The sequence below is a fragment of the Pleuronectes platessa genome, chromosome 21 (assembly GCF_947347685.1).
Source record: "Pleuronectes platessa chromosome 21, fPlePla1.1, whole genome shotgun sequence".
Classification (NCBI taxonomy): domain Eukaryota; kingdom Metazoa; phylum Chordata; class Actinopteri; order Pleuronectiformes; family Pleuronectidae; genus Pleuronectes; species Pleuronectes platessa.
This window is the reverse complement of record NC_070646.1, coordinates 15,230,338-15,244,781: the sequence shown is the minus strand read 5'-3', so window position 1 is coordinate 15,244,781 and position 14,444 is coordinate 15,230,338. Positions and strand designations below refer to the sequence as shown.

General features: G+C 38.5%; 12 non-coding genes across 12 annotated transcripts; all 12 read left to right on the top strand.

Annotated features, from left to right (window-relative positions):
* Nucleotides 1-427: 427 nt before the first annotated feature.
* trnar-ucu (transfer RNA arginine (anticodon UCU)) lies at nucleotides 428-519 on the top strand. Its single transcript is given in 2 exon segments — nucleotides 428-464; nucleotides 484-519. It is a non-coding gene; the product is annotated as a tRNA-Arg (tRNA).
* Nucleotides 520-1,156: 637 nt separating this feature from the next.
* On the top strand, nucleotides 1,157-1,248 carry trnar-ucu (transfer RNA arginine (anticodon UCU)). The gene is given in 2 exon segments: nucleotides 1,157-1,193; nucleotides 1,213-1,248. It is a non-coding gene; the product is annotated as a tRNA-Arg (tRNA).
* A 637-nt stretch (nucleotides 1,249-1,885) lies between these two features.
* On the top strand, nucleotides 1,886-1,977 carry trnar-ucu (transfer RNA arginine (anticodon UCU)). Its single transcript is given in 2 exon segments — nucleotides 1,886-1,922; nucleotides 1,942-1,977. It is a non-coding gene; the product is annotated as a tRNA-Arg (tRNA).
* Nucleotides 1,978-3,926: 1,949 nt separating this feature from the next.
* Nucleotides 3,927-4,018, top strand: trnar-ucu (transfer RNA arginine (anticodon UCU)). Its single transcript is given in 2 exon segments — nucleotides 3,927-3,963; nucleotides 3,983-4,018. It is a non-coding gene; the product is annotated as a tRNA-Arg (tRNA).
* Nucleotides 4,019-4,655: 637 nt separating this feature from the next.
* Nucleotides 4,656-4,747, top strand: trnar-ucu (transfer RNA arginine (anticodon UCU)). Its single transcript is given in 2 exon segments — nucleotides 4,656-4,692; nucleotides 4,712-4,747. It is a non-coding gene; the product is annotated as a tRNA-Arg (tRNA).
* Nucleotides 4,748-6,696: 1,949 nt separating this feature from the next.
* Nucleotides 6,697-6,788, top strand: trnar-ucu (transfer RNA arginine (anticodon UCU)). The gene is given in 2 exon segments: nucleotides 6,697-6,733; nucleotides 6,753-6,788. It is a non-coding gene; the product is annotated as a tRNA-Arg (tRNA).
* Nucleotides 6,789-7,425: 637 nt separating this feature from the next.
* Nucleotides 7,426-7,517, top strand: trnar-ucu (transfer RNA arginine (anticodon UCU)). Its single transcript is given in 2 exon segments — nucleotides 7,426-7,462; nucleotides 7,482-7,517. It is a non-coding gene; the product is annotated as a tRNA-Arg (tRNA).
* Nucleotides 7,518-8,154: 637 nt separating this feature from the next.
* trnar-ucu (transfer RNA arginine (anticodon UCU)) lies at nucleotides 8,155-8,246 on the top strand. The gene is given in 2 exon segments: nucleotides 8,155-8,191; nucleotides 8,211-8,246. It is a non-coding gene; the product is annotated as a tRNA-Arg (tRNA).
* A 1,949-nt stretch (nucleotides 8,247-10,195) lies between these two features.
* On the top strand, nucleotides 10,196-10,287 carry trnar-ucu (transfer RNA arginine (anticodon UCU)). Its single transcript is given in 2 exon segments — nucleotides 10,196-10,232; nucleotides 10,252-10,287. It is a non-coding gene; the product is annotated as a tRNA-Arg (tRNA).
* Nucleotides 10,288-10,924: 637 nt separating this feature from the next.
* On the top strand, nucleotides 10,925-11,016 carry trnar-ucu (transfer RNA arginine (anticodon UCU)). Its single transcript is given in 2 exon segments — nucleotides 10,925-10,961; nucleotides 10,981-11,016. It is a non-coding gene; the product is annotated as a tRNA-Arg (tRNA).
* A 1,315-nt stretch (nucleotides 11,017-12,331) lies between these two features.
* Nucleotides 12,332-12,423, top strand: trnar-ucu (transfer RNA arginine (anticodon UCU)). Its single transcript is given in 2 exon segments — nucleotides 12,332-12,368; nucleotides 12,388-12,423. It is a non-coding gene; the product is annotated as a tRNA-Arg (tRNA).
* Nucleotides 12,424-13,019: 596 nt separating this feature from the next.
* trnar-ucu (transfer RNA arginine (anticodon UCU)) lies at nucleotides 13,020-13,111 on the top strand. The gene is given in 2 exon segments: nucleotides 13,020-13,056; nucleotides 13,076-13,111. It is a non-coding gene; the product is annotated as a tRNA-Arg (tRNA).
* Nucleotides 13,112-14,444: the final 1,333 nt, after the last annotated feature.

The window sequence follows — 14,444 nt, the reverse complement described above, 5'->3', positions numbered from 1 at the left end:
GTGCACACACAATACAAAGAGACATACTAAGTGGAAGTAGAGTAATTCAAAGGTTGTTGCTTTGAGTCCCACATGAGTCCGACAAGAGTCCGGCTTTATACGTTAAACCGTGACTGAAAACTGACAAGATTGAGTGTGTACATGGTCTTCACTGTGTTTTATCAATGCCACATATTACTCAATGGAGTGATATGTTATCAATTTTATACATCAGGTCACTCTGAGCTGAAACTGTCCAACTTTCAGTTTCTGTGATTTAAGTCACACTGTAAAAGTAATTCACACTCATCAAGTTATTCCCTCATTCAACTCAAACATTAGAGACCATGAAATCTGCCAGGATGACCAATCCGTCAGTCGTCAGTACACAGACATGTTATACAATGTGTCCAAAATCTTAGAACAGACTCACTCTACGTTGATATGTGGCTCTGTGGCGCAATGGATAGCGCATTGGACTTCTAGACAATAATCAGGCAAGTAATTCAAAGGTTGAGGATTCGAGTCCCTCCAGAGTCGGTCTCTTTAGATTATATGGATTCATTTAATTAGGGCTAAATATTAAATGTCTCTGCATTTAAAGGATTTCAATATCCAGTCTAATGTTCAGATAAACACACATGTTATACAATGTGCACACACAATACAAAGAGACATACTAAATGGAAGTAAGGATCTCTGGTGCAATAGGTAGTGCATTAGACTTTTTGACAATAAGTCAAGTATTTCAAAGGTTGTGGGTTTGAGTCCCACATGAGTCCGGCTTTATACGTTAAACCGTGACTGAAAACTGACAAGATTGAGTGTGTACATGGTCTTCACTGTGTTTTATCAATCCCACATATTACTCAATGGAGTGATATGTGAAAATCTACACAATAGCCTCCTCACAGGGATTCAAAGGTTGTGTTCGATTCCCACCAGAGTCAATTTTATACATCAGGTCACTCTGAGCTGAAACTGTCCAACTTTCAGTTTCTGTGATTTAAGTCACACTGTAAAAGTAATTCACACTCATCAAGTTATTCCCTCATTCAACTCAAACATTAGAGACCATGAAATCTGCCAGGATGACCAATCCGTCAGTCGTCAGTACACAGACATGTTATACAATGTGTCCAAAATCTTAGAGCAGACTCACTCTAGGTTGATATGTGGCTCTGTGGCGCAATGGATAGCGCATTGGACTTCTAGACAATAATGAGGCAAGTAATTCAAAGGTTGAGGATTCGAGTCCCTCCAGAGTCGGTCTCTTTAGATTATATGGATTCATTTAATTAGGGCTAAATATTAAATGTCTCTGCATTTAAAGGATTTCAATATCCAGTCTAATGTTCAGATAAACACACATGTTATACAATGTGCACACACAATACAAAGAGACATACTAAATGGAAGTAAGGATCTCTGGTGCAATAGGTAGTGCATTAGACTTTTTGACAATAAGTCAAGTATTTCAAAGGTTGTGGGTTTCAGTCCCACATGAGTCCGGCTTTATACGTTAAACCGTGACTGAAAACTGACAAGATTGAGTGTGTACATGGTCTTCACTGTGTTTTATCAATCCCACATATTACTCAATGGAGTGATATGTGAAAATCTACACAATAGCCTCCTCACAGGGATTCAAAGGTTGTGTTCGATTCCCACCAGAGTCAATTTTATACATCAGGTCACTCTGAGCTGAAACTGTCCAACTTTCAGTTTCTGTGATTTAAGTCACACTGTAAAAGTAATTCACACTCATCAAGTTATTCCCTCATTCAACTCAAACATTAGAGACCATGAAATCTGCCAGGATGACCAATCCGTCAGTCGTCAGTACACAGACATGTTATACAATGTGTCCAAAATCTTAGAGCAGACTCACTCTAGGTTGATATGTGGCTCTGTGGCGCAATGGATAGCGCATTGGACTTCTAGACAATAATGAGCCAAGTAATTCAAAGGTTGAGGGTTCGAGTCCCTCCAGAGTCGGTCTCTTTAGATTATATGGATTCATTTAATTAGGGCTAGATATTAAATGTCTCTGCATTTACAGGATTTCAATATCCAGTCTAATATTCAGATAAACACACATGTTATACAATGTGCACACACAATACAAAGAGACATACTAATTGGAAGTAGAGTAATTCAAAGGTTGTTGGTTTGAGTCCCACATGAGTCCGGCTTTATACGTTAAACCGTGACTGAAAACTGACAAGATTGAGTGTGTACATGGTCTTCACTGTGTTTTATCAATGCCACATATTACTCAATGGAGTGATATGTGAAAATCTACACAATAGCCTCCTCACAGGGATTCAAAGGTTGTGTTCGATTCGCACCAGAGTCAATTTTATACATCAGGTCACTCTGAGCTGAAACTGTCCAACTTTCAGTTTCTGTGATTTAAGTCACACTGTAAAAGTAATTCACACTCATCAAGTTATTCCCTCATTCAACTCAAACATTAGAGACCATGAAATCTGCCAGGATGACCAATCCGTCAGTCGTCAGTACACAGACATGTTATACAATGTGTCCAAAATCTTAGAACAGACTCACTCTAGGTTGATATGTGTCTCTGTGGCGCAATGGATAGCGCATTGGACTTCTAGACAATAATCAGGCAAGTAATTCAAAGGTTGAGGATTCGAGTCCCTCCAGAGTCGGTCTCTTTAGATTATATGGATTCATTTAATTAGGGCTAGATATTAAATGTCTCTTCATTTACAGGATTTCAATATCCAGTCTAATATTCAGATAAACACACATGTTATACAATGTGCACACACAATACAAAGAGCCATACTAAATGGAAGTAAGGATCTCTGGGGCAATAGGTAGTGCATTATTCTTTTTGACAATAAGTCAAGTATTTCAAAGGTTGTGGGTTTGAGTCCCACAAGAGTCGGGCTTTATACGTTAAACCGTGACTGAAAACTGACAAGATTGAGTGTGTACATGGTCTTCACTGTGTTTTATCAATGCCACATATTACTCAATGGAGTGATATGTGAAAATCTACACAATAGCCTCCTCACAGGGATTCAAAGGTTGTGTTCGATTCGCACCAGAGTCAATTTTATACATCAGGTCACTCTGAGCTGAAACTGTCCAACTTTCAGTTTCTGTGATTTAAGTCACACTGTAAAAGTAATTCACACTCATCAAGTTATTCCCTCATTCAACTCAAACATTAGAGACCATGAAATCTGCCAGGATGACCAATCCGTCAGTCGTCAGTACACAGACATGTTATACAATGTGTCCAAAATCTTAGAACAGACTCACTCTAGGTTGATATGTGTCTCTGTGGCGCAATGGATAGCGCATTGGACTTCTAGACAATAATCAGGCAAGTAATTCAAAGGTTGAGGATTCGAGTCCCTCCAGAGTCGGTCTCTTTAGATTATATGGATTCATTTAATTAGGGCTAGATATTAAATGTCTCTGCATTTACAGGATTTCAATATCCAGTCTAATATTCAGATAAACACACATGTTATACAATGTGCACACACAATACAAAGAGACATACTAAGTGGAAGTAGAGTAATTCAAAGGTTGTTGCTTTGAGTCCCACATGAGTCCGACAAGAGTCCGGCTTTATACGTTAAACCGTGACTGAAAACTGACAAGATTGAGTGTGTACATGGTCTTCACTGTGTTTTATCAATGCCACATATTACTCAATGGAGTGATATGTTATCAATTTTATACATCAGGTCACTCTGAGCTGAAACTGTCCAACTTTCAGTTTCTGTGATTTAAGTCACACTGTAAAAGTAATTCACACTCATCAAGTTATTCCCTCATTCAACTCAAACATTAGAGACCATGAAATCTGCCAGGATGACCAATCCGTCAGTCGTCAGTACACAGACATGTTATACAATGTGTCCAAAATCTTAGAACAGACTCACTCTACGTTGATATGTGGCTCTGTGGCGCAATGGATAGCGCATTGGACTTCTAGACAATAATCAGGCAAGTAATTCAAAGGTTGAGGATTCGAGTCCCTCCAGAGTCGGTCTCTTTAGATTATATGGATTCATTTAATTAGGGCTAAATATTAAATGTCTCTGCATTTAAAGGATTTCAATATCCAGTCTAATGTTCAGATAAACACACATGTTATACAATGTGCACACACAATACAAAGAGACATACTAAATGGAAGTAAGGATCTCTGGTGCAATAGGTAGTGCATTAGACTTTTTGACAATAAGTCAAGTATTTCAAAGGTTGTGGGTTTGAGTCCCACATGAGTCCGGCTTTATACGTTAAACCGTGACTGAAAACTGACAAGATTGAGTGTGTACATGGTCTTCACTGTGTTTTATCAATCCCACATATTACTCAATGGAGTGATATGTGAAAATCTACACAATAGCCTCCTCACAGGGATTCAAAGGTTGTGTTCGATTCCCACCAGAGTCAATTTTATACATCAGGTCACTCTGAGCTGAAACTGTCCAACTTTCAGTTTCTGTGATTTAAGTCACACTGTAAAAGTAATTCACACTCATCAAGTTATTCCCTCATTCAACTCAAACATTAGAGACCATGAAATCTGCCAGGATGACCAATCCGTCAGTCGTCAGTACACAGACATGTTATACAATGTGTCCAAAATCTTAGAGCAGACTCACTCTAGGTTGATATGTGGCTCTGTGGCGCAATGGATAGCGCATTGGACTTCTAGACAATAATGAGGCAAGTAATTCAAAGGTTGAGGGTTCGAGTCCCTCCAGAGTCGGTCTCTTTAGATTATATGGATTCATTTAATTAGGGCTAGATATTAAATGTCTCTGCATTTACAGGATTTCAATATCCAGTCTAATATTCAGATAAACACACATGTTATACAATGTGCACACACAATACAAAGAGACATACTAAGTGGAAGTAGAGTAATTCAAAGGTTGTTGGTTTGAGTCCCACATGAGTCCGGCTTTATACGTTAAACCGTGACTGAAAACTGACAAGATTTAGTGTGTACATGGTCTTCACTGTTTTTTATCAATGCCACATATTACTCAATGGAGTGATATGTGAAAATCTACACAATAGCCTCCTCACAGGGATTCAAAGGTTGTGTTCGATTCGCACCAGAGTCAATTTTATACATCAGGTCACTCTGAGCTGAAACTGTCCAACTTTCAGTTTCTGTGATTTAAGTCACACTGTAAAAGTAATTCACACTCATCAAGTTATTCCCTCATTCAACTCAAACATTAGAGACCATGAAATCTGCCAGGATGACCAATCCGTCAGTCGTCAGTACACAGACATGTTATACAATGTGTCCAAAATCTTAGAACAGACTCACTCTAGGTTGATATGTGTCTCTGTGGCGCAATGGATAGCGCATTGGACTTCTAGACAATAATCAGGCAAGTAATTCAAAGGTTGAGGATTCGAGTCCCTCCAGAGTCGGTCTCTTTAGATTATATGGATTCATTTAATTAGGGCTAGATATTAAATGTCTCTTCATTTACAGGATTTCAATATCCAGTCTAATATTCAGATAAACACACATGTTATACAATGTGCACACACAATACAAAGAGCCATACTAAATGGAAGTAAGGATCTCTGGGGCAATAGGTAGTGCATTATTCTTTTTGACAATAAGTCAAGTATTTCAAAGGTTGTGGGTTTGAGTCCCACAAGAGTCGGGCTTTATACGTTAAACCGTGACTGAAAACTGACAAGATTGAGTGTGTACATGGTCTTCACTGTGTTTTATCAATGCCACATATTACTCAATGGAGTGATATGTGAAAATCTACACAATAGCCTCCTCACAGGGATTCAAAGGTTGTGTTCGATTCGCACCAGAGTCAATTTTATACATCAGGTCACTCTGAGCTGAAACTGTCCAACTTTCAGTTTCTGTGATTTAAGTCACACTGTAAAAGTAATTCACACTCATCAAGTTATTCCCTCATTCAACTCAAACATTAGAGACCATGAAATCTGCCAGGATGACCAATCCGTCAGTCGTCAGTACACAGACATGTTATACAATGTGTCCAAAATCTTAGAACAGACTCACTCTAGGTTGATATGTGTCTCTGTGGCGCAATGGATAGCGCATTGGACTTCTAGACAATAATCAGGCAAGTAATTCAAAGGTTGAGGATTCGAGTCCCTCCAGAGTCGGTCTCTTTAGATTATATGGATTCATTTAATTAGGGCTAGATATTAAATGTCTCTGCATTTACAGGATTTCAATATCCAGTCTAATATTCAGATAAACACACATGTTATACAATGTGCACACACAATACAAAGAGACATACTAAGTGGAAGTAGAGTAATTCAAAGGTTGTTGCTTTGAGTCCCACATGAGTCCGACAAGAGTCCGGCTTTATACGTTAAACCGTGACTGAAAACTGACAAGATTGAGTGTGTACATGGTCTTCACTGTGTTTTATCAATGCCACATATTACTCAATGGAGTGATATGTTATCAATTTTATACATCAGGTCACTCTGAGCTGAAACTGTCCAACTTTCAGTTTCTGTGATTTAAGTCACACTGTAAAAGTAATTCACACTCATCAAGTTATTCCCTCATTCAACTCAAACATTAGAGACCATGAAATCTGCCAGGATGACCAATCCGTCAGTCGTCAGTACACAGACATGTTATACAATGTGTCCAAAATCTTAGAACAGACTCACTCTACGTTGATATGTGGCTCTGTGGCGCAATGGATAGCGCATTGGACTTCTAGACAATAATCAGGCAAGTAATTCAAAGGTTGAGGATTCGAGTCCCTCCAGAGTCGGTCTCTTTAGATTATATGGATTCATTTAATTAGGGCTAAATATTAAATGTCTCTGCATTTAAAGGATTTCAATATCCAGTCTAATGTTCAGATAAACACACATGTTATACAATCTGCACACACAATACAAAGAGACATACTAAATGGAAGTAAGGATCTCTGGTGCAATAGGTAGTGCATTAGACTTTTTGACAATAAGTCAAGTATTTCAAAGGTTGTGGGTTTGAGTCCCACATGAGTCCGGCTTTATACGTTAAACCGTGACTGAAAACTGACAAGATTGAGTGTGTACATGGTCTTCACTGTGTTTTATCAATGCCACATATTACTCAATGGAGTGATATGTGAAAATCTACACAATAGCCTCCTCACAGGGATTCAAAGGTTGTGTTCGATTCCCACCAGAGTCAATTTTATACATCAGGTCACTCTGAGCTGAAACTGTCCAACTTTCAGTTTCTGTGATTTAAGTCACACTGTAAAAGTAATTCACACTCATCAAGTTATTCCCTCATTCAACTCAAACATTAGAGACCATGAAATCTGCCAGGATTACCAATCCGTCAGTCGTCAGTACACAGACATGTTATACAATGTGTCCAAAATATTAGAACAGACTCACTCTAGGTTGATATGTGGCTCTGTGGCGCAATGGATAGCGCATTGGACTTCTAGACAATAATCAGGCAAGTAATTCAAAGGTTGAGGATTCGAGTCCCTCCAGAGTCGGTCTCTTTAGATTATATGGATTCATTTAATTAGGGCTAAATATTAAATGTCTCTGCATTTAAAGGATTTCAATATCCAGTCTAATGTTCAGATAAACACACATGTTATACAATGTGCACACACAATACAAAGAGACATACTAAATGGAAGTAAGGATCTCTGGTGCAATAGGTAGTGCATTAGACTTTTTGACAATAAGTCAAGTATTTCAAAGGTTGTGGGTTTGAGTCCCACATGAGTCCGGCTTTATACGTTAAACCGTGACTGAAAACTGACAAGATTGAGTGTGTACATGGTCTTCACTGTGTTTTATCAATCCCACATATTACTCAATGGAGTGATATGTGAAAATCTACACAATAGCCTCCTCACAGGGATTCAAAGGTTGTGTTCGATTCCCACCAGAGTCAATTTTATACATCAGGTCACTCTGAGCTGAAACTGTCCAACTTTCAGTTTCTGTGATTTAAGTCACACTGTAAAAGTAATTCACACTCATCAAGTTATTCCCTCATTCAACTCAAACATTAGAGACCATGAAATCTGCCAGGATGACCAATCCGTCAGTCGTCAGTACACAGACATGTTATACAATGTGTCCAAAATCTTAGAGCAGACTCACTCTAGGTTGATATGTGGCTCTGTGGCGCAATGGATAGCGCATTGGACTTCTAGACAATAATGAGGCAAGTAATTCAAAGGTTGAGGGTTCGAGTCCCTCCAGAGTCGGTCTCTTTAGATTATATGGATTCATTTAATTAGGGCTAGATATTAAATGTCTCTGCATTTACAGGATTTCAATATCCAGTCTAATATTCAGATAAACACACATGTTATACAATGTGCACACACAATACAAAGAGACATACTAAGTGGAAGTAGAGTAATTCAAAGGTTGTTGGTTTGAGTCCCACATGAGTCCGGCTTTATACGTTAAACCGTGACTGAAAACTGACAAGATTTAGTGTGTACATGGTCTTCACTGTTTTTTATCAATGCCACATATTACTCAATGGAGTGATATGTGAAAATCTACACAATAGCCTCCTCACAGGGATTCAAAGGTTGTGTTCGATTCGCACCAGAGTCAATTTTATACATCAGGTCACTCTGAGCTGAAACTGTCCAACTTTCAGTTTCTGTGATTTAAGTCACACTGTAAAAGTAATTCACACTCATCAAGTTATTCCCTCATTCAACTCAAACATTAGAGACCATGAAATCTGCCAGGATGACCAATCCGTCAGTCGTCAGTACACAGACATGTTATACAATGTGTCCAAAATCTTAGAACAGACTCACTCTAGGTTGATATGTGTCTCTGTGGCGCAATGGATAGCGCATTGGACTTCTAGACAATAATCAGGCAAGTAATTCAAAGGTTGAGGATTCGAGTCCCTCCAGAGTCGGTCTCTTTAGATTATATGGATTCATTTAATTAGGGCTAGATATTAAATGTCTCTTCATTTACAGGATTTCAATATCCAGTCTAATATTCAGATAAACACACATGTTATACAATGTGCACACACAATACAAAGAGCCATACTAAATGGAAGTAAGGATCTCTGGGGCAATAGGTAGTGCATTATTCTTTTTGACAATAAGTCAAGTATTTCAAAGGTTGTGGGTTTGAGTCCCACAAGAGTCGGGCTTTATACGTTAAACCGTGACTGAAAACTGACAAGATTGAGTGTGTACATGGTCTTCACTGTGTTTTATCAATGCCACATATTACTCAATGGAGTGATATGTGAAAATCTACACAATAGCCTCCTCACAGGGATTCAAAGGTTGTGTTCGATTCGCACCAGAGTCAATTTTATACATCAGGTCACTCTGAGCTGAAACTGTCCAACTTTCAGTTTCTGTGATTTAAGTCACACTGTAAAAGTAATTCACACTCATCAAGTTATTCCCTCATTCAACTCAAACATTAGAGACCATGAAATCTGCCAGGATGACCAATCCGTCAGTCGTCAGTACACAGACATGTTATACAATGTGTCCAAAATCTTAGAACAGACTCACTCTAGGTTGATATGTGTCTCTGTGGCGCAATGGATAGCGCATTGGACTTCTAGACAATAATCAGGCAAGTAATTCAAAGGTTGAGGATTCGAGTCCCTCCAGAGTCGGTCTCTTTAGATTATATGGATTCATTTAATTAGGGCTAGATATTAAATGTCTCTGCATTTACAGGATTTCAATATCCAGTCTAATATTCAGATAAACACACATGTTATACAATGTGCACACACAATACAAAGAGACATACTAAGTGGAAGTAGAGTAATTCAAAGGTTGTTGCTTTGAGTCCCACATGAGTCCGACAAGAGTCCGGCTTTATACGTTAAACCGTGACTGAAAACTGACAAGATTGAGTGTGTACATGGTCTTCACTGTGTTTTATCAATGCCACATATTACTCAATGGAGTGATATGTTATCAATTTTATACATCAGGTCACTCTGAGCTGAAACTGTCCAACTTTCAGTTTCTGTGATTTAAGTCACACTGTAAAAGTAATTCACACTCATCAAGTTATTCCCTCATTCAACTCAAACATTAGAGACCATGAAATCTGCCAGGATGACCAATCCGTCAGTCGTCAGTACACAGACATGTTATACAATGTGTCCAAAATCTTAGAACAGACTCACTCTACGTTGATATGTGGCTCTGTGGCGCAATGGATAGCGCATTGGACTTCTAGACAATAATCAGGCAAGTAATTCAAAGGTTGAGGATTCGAGTCCCTCCAGAGTCGGTCTCTTTAGATTATATGGATTCATTTAATTAGGGCTAAATATTAAATGTCTCTGCATTTAAAGGATTTCAATATCCAGTCTAATGTTCAGATAAACACACATGTTATACAATCTGCACACACAATACAAAGAGACATACTAAATGGAAGTAAGGATCTCTGGTGCAATAGGTAGTGCATTAGACTTTTTGACAATAAGTCAAGTATTTCAAAGGTTGTGGGTTTGAGTCCCACATGAGTCCGGCTTTATACGTTAAACCGTGACTGAAAACTGACAAGATTGAGTGTGTACATGGTCTTCACTGTGTTTTATCAATGCCACATATTACTCAATGGAGTGATATGTGAAAATCTACACAATAGCCTCCTCACAGGGATTCAAAGGTTGTGTTCGATTCCCACCAGAGTCAATTTTATACATCAGGTCACTCTGAGCTGAAACTGTCCAACTTTCAGTTTCTGTGATTTAAGTCACACTGTAAAAGTAATTCACACTCATCAAGTTATTCCCTCATTCAACTCAAACATTAGAGACCATGAAATCTGCCAGGATTACCAATCCGTCAGTCGTCAGTACACAGACATGTTATACAATGTGTCCAAAATATTAGAACAGACTCACTCTAGGTTGATATGTGGCTCTGTGGCGCAATGGATAGCGCATTGGACTTCTAGACAATAATCAGGCAAGTAATTCAAAGGTTGAGGGTTCGAGTCCCTCCAGAGTCGGTCTCTTTAGATTATATGGATTCATTTAATTAGGGCTAGATATTAAATGTCTCTGCATTTACAGCATTTCAATATCCAGACTAATGTTCAGATAAACAAATGTTATACAATGTGCACAAATGATACAAAGAGACATACTAAGTGGAAGTAGAGTAATTCAAAGGTTGTTGGTTTGAGTCCCACATGAGTCCGGCTTTATACGTTAAACCGTGACTGAAAACTGACAAGATTTAGTGTGTACATGGTCTTCACTGTTTTTTATCAATGCCACATATTACTCAATGGAGTGATATGTGAAAATCTACACAATAGCCTCCTCACAGGGATTCAAAGGTTGTGTTCGATTCGCACCAGAGTCAATTTTATACATCAGGTCACTCTGAGCTGAAACTGTCCAACTTTCAGTTTCTGTGATTTAAGTCACACTGTAAAAGTAATTCACACTCATCAAGTTATTCCCTCATTCAACTCAAACATTAGAGACCATGAAATCTGCCAGGATGACCAATCCGTCAGTCGTCAGTACACAGACATGTTATACAATGTGTCCAAAATCTTAGAACAGACTCACTCTAGGTTGATATGTGTCTCTGTGGCGCAATGGATAGCGCATTGGACTTCTAGACAATAATCAGGCAAGTAATTCAAAGGTTGAGGATTCGAGTCCCTCCAGAGTCGGTCTCTTTAGATTATATGGATTCATTTAATTAGGGCTAAATATTAAATGTCTCTGCATTTAAAGGATTTCAATATCCAGTCTAATGTTCAGATAAACACACATGTTATACAATGTGCACACACAATACAAAGAGACATACTAAATGGAAGTAAGGATCTCTGGTGCAATAGGTAGTGCATTAGACTTTTTGACAATAAGTCAAGTATTTCAAAGGTTGTGGGTTTGAGTCCCACATGAGTCCGGCTTTATACGTTAAACCGTGACTGAAAACTGACAAGATTGAGTGTGTACATGGTCTTCACTGTGTTTTATCAATCCCACATATTACTCAATGGAGTGATATGTGAAAATCTACACAATAGCCTCCTCACAGGGATTCAAAGGTTGTGTTCGATTCCCACCAGAGTCAATTTTATACATCAGGTCACTCTGAGCTGAAACTGTCCAACTTTCAGTTTCTGTGATTTAAGTCACACTGTAAAAGTAATTCACACTCATCAAGTTATTCCCTCATTCAACTCAAACATTAGAGACCATGAAATCTGCCAGGATGACCAATCCGTCAGTCGTCAGTACACAGACATGTTATACAATGTGTCCAAAATCTTAGAGCAGACTCACTCTAGGTTGATATGTGGCTCTGTGGCGCAATGGATAGCGCATTGGACTTCTAGACAATAATGAGGCAAGTAATTCAAAGGTTGAGGGTTCGAGTCCCTCCAGAGTCGGTCTCTTTAGATTATATGGATTCATTTAATTAGGGCTAGATATTAAATGTCTCTTCATTTACAGGATTTCAATATCCAGTCTAATATTCAGATAAACACACATGTTATACAATGTGCACACACAATACAAAGAGACATACTAAGTGGAAGTAGAGTAATTCAAAGGTTGTTGGTTTGAGTCCCACATGAGTCCGACAAGAGTCCGGCTTTATACGTTAAACCGTGACTGAAAACTGACAAGATTGAGTGTGTACATGGTCTTCACTGTGTTTTATCAATGCCACATATTACTCAATGGAGTGATATGTGAAAATCTACACAATAGACTCACAGGGATTCAAAGGTTGTGTTCGATTCCCACCAGAGTCAATTTTATACATCAGGTCACTCTGAGCTGAAACTGTCCAACTTTCAGTTTCTGTGATTTAAGTCACACTGTAAAAGTAATTCACACTCATCAAGTTATTCCCTCATTCAACTCAAACATTAGAGACCATGAAATCTGCCAGGATTACCAATCCGTCAGTCGTCAGTACACAGACATGTTATACAATGTGTCCAAAATATTAGAACAGACTCACTCTAGGTTGATATGTGGCTCTGTGGCGCAATGGATAGCGCATTGGACTTCTAGACAATAATCAGGCAAGTAATTCAAAGGTTGAGGGTTCGAGTCCCTCCAGAGTCGGTCTCTTTAGATTATATGGATTCATTTAATTAGGGCTAGATATTAAATGTCTCTGCATTTACAGCATTTCAATATCCAGACTAATGTTCAGATAAACAAATGTTATACAATGTGCACAAATGATACAAAGAGACATACTAAGTGGAAGTAGAGTAATTCAAAGGTTGTTGGTTTGAGTCCCACATGAGTCCGGCTTTATACGTTAAACCGTGACTGAAAACTGACAAGATTTAGTGTGTACATGGTCTTCACTGTTTTTTATCAATGCCACATATTACTCAATGGAGTGATATGTGAAAATCTACACAATAGCCTCCTCACAGGGATTCAAAGGTTGTGTTCGATTCGCACCAGAGTCAATTTTATACATCAGGTCACTCTGAGCTGAAACTGTCCAACTTTCAGTTTCTGTGATTTAAGTCACACTGTAAAAGTAATTCACACTCATCAAGTTATTCCCTCATTCAACTCAAACATTAGAGACCATGAAATCTGCCAGGATGACCAATCCGTCAGTCGTCAGTACACAGACATGTTATACAATGTGTCCAAAATCTTAGAACAGACTCACTCTAGGTTGATATGTGTCTCTGTGGCGCAATGGATAGCGCATTGGACTTCTAGACAATAATCAGGCAAGTAATTCAAAGGTTGAGGATTCGAGTCCCTCCAGAGTCGGTCTCTTTAGATTATATGGATTCATTTAATTAGGGCTAGATATTAAATGTCTCTTCATTTACAGGATTTCAATATCCAGTCTAATATTCAGATAAACACACATGTTATACAATGTGCACACACAATACAAAGAGACATACTAAATGGAAGTAAGGATCTCTGGGGCAATAGGTAGTGCATTAGTCTTTTTGACAATAAGTCAAGTATTTCAAAGGTTGTGGGTTTGAGTCCCACAAGAGTCGGGCTTTATACGTTAAACCGTGACTGAAAACTGACAAGATTGAGTGTGTACATGGTCTTCACTGTGTTTTATCAATGCCACATATTACTCAATGGAGTGATATGTGAAAATCTACACAATAGCCTCCTCACAGGGATTCAAAGGTTGTGTTCGATTCGCACCAGAGTCAATTTTATACATCAGGTCACTCTGAGCTGAAACTGTCCAACTTTCAGTTTCTGTGATTTAAGTCACACTGTAAAAGTAATTCACACTCATCAAGTTATTCCCTCATTCAACTCAAACATTAGAGACCATGAAATCTGCCAGGATGACCAATCCGTCAGTCGTCAGTACACAGACATGTTATACAATGTGTCCAAAATCTTAGAACAGACTCACTCTAGGTTGATATGTGTCTCTGTGGCGCAATGG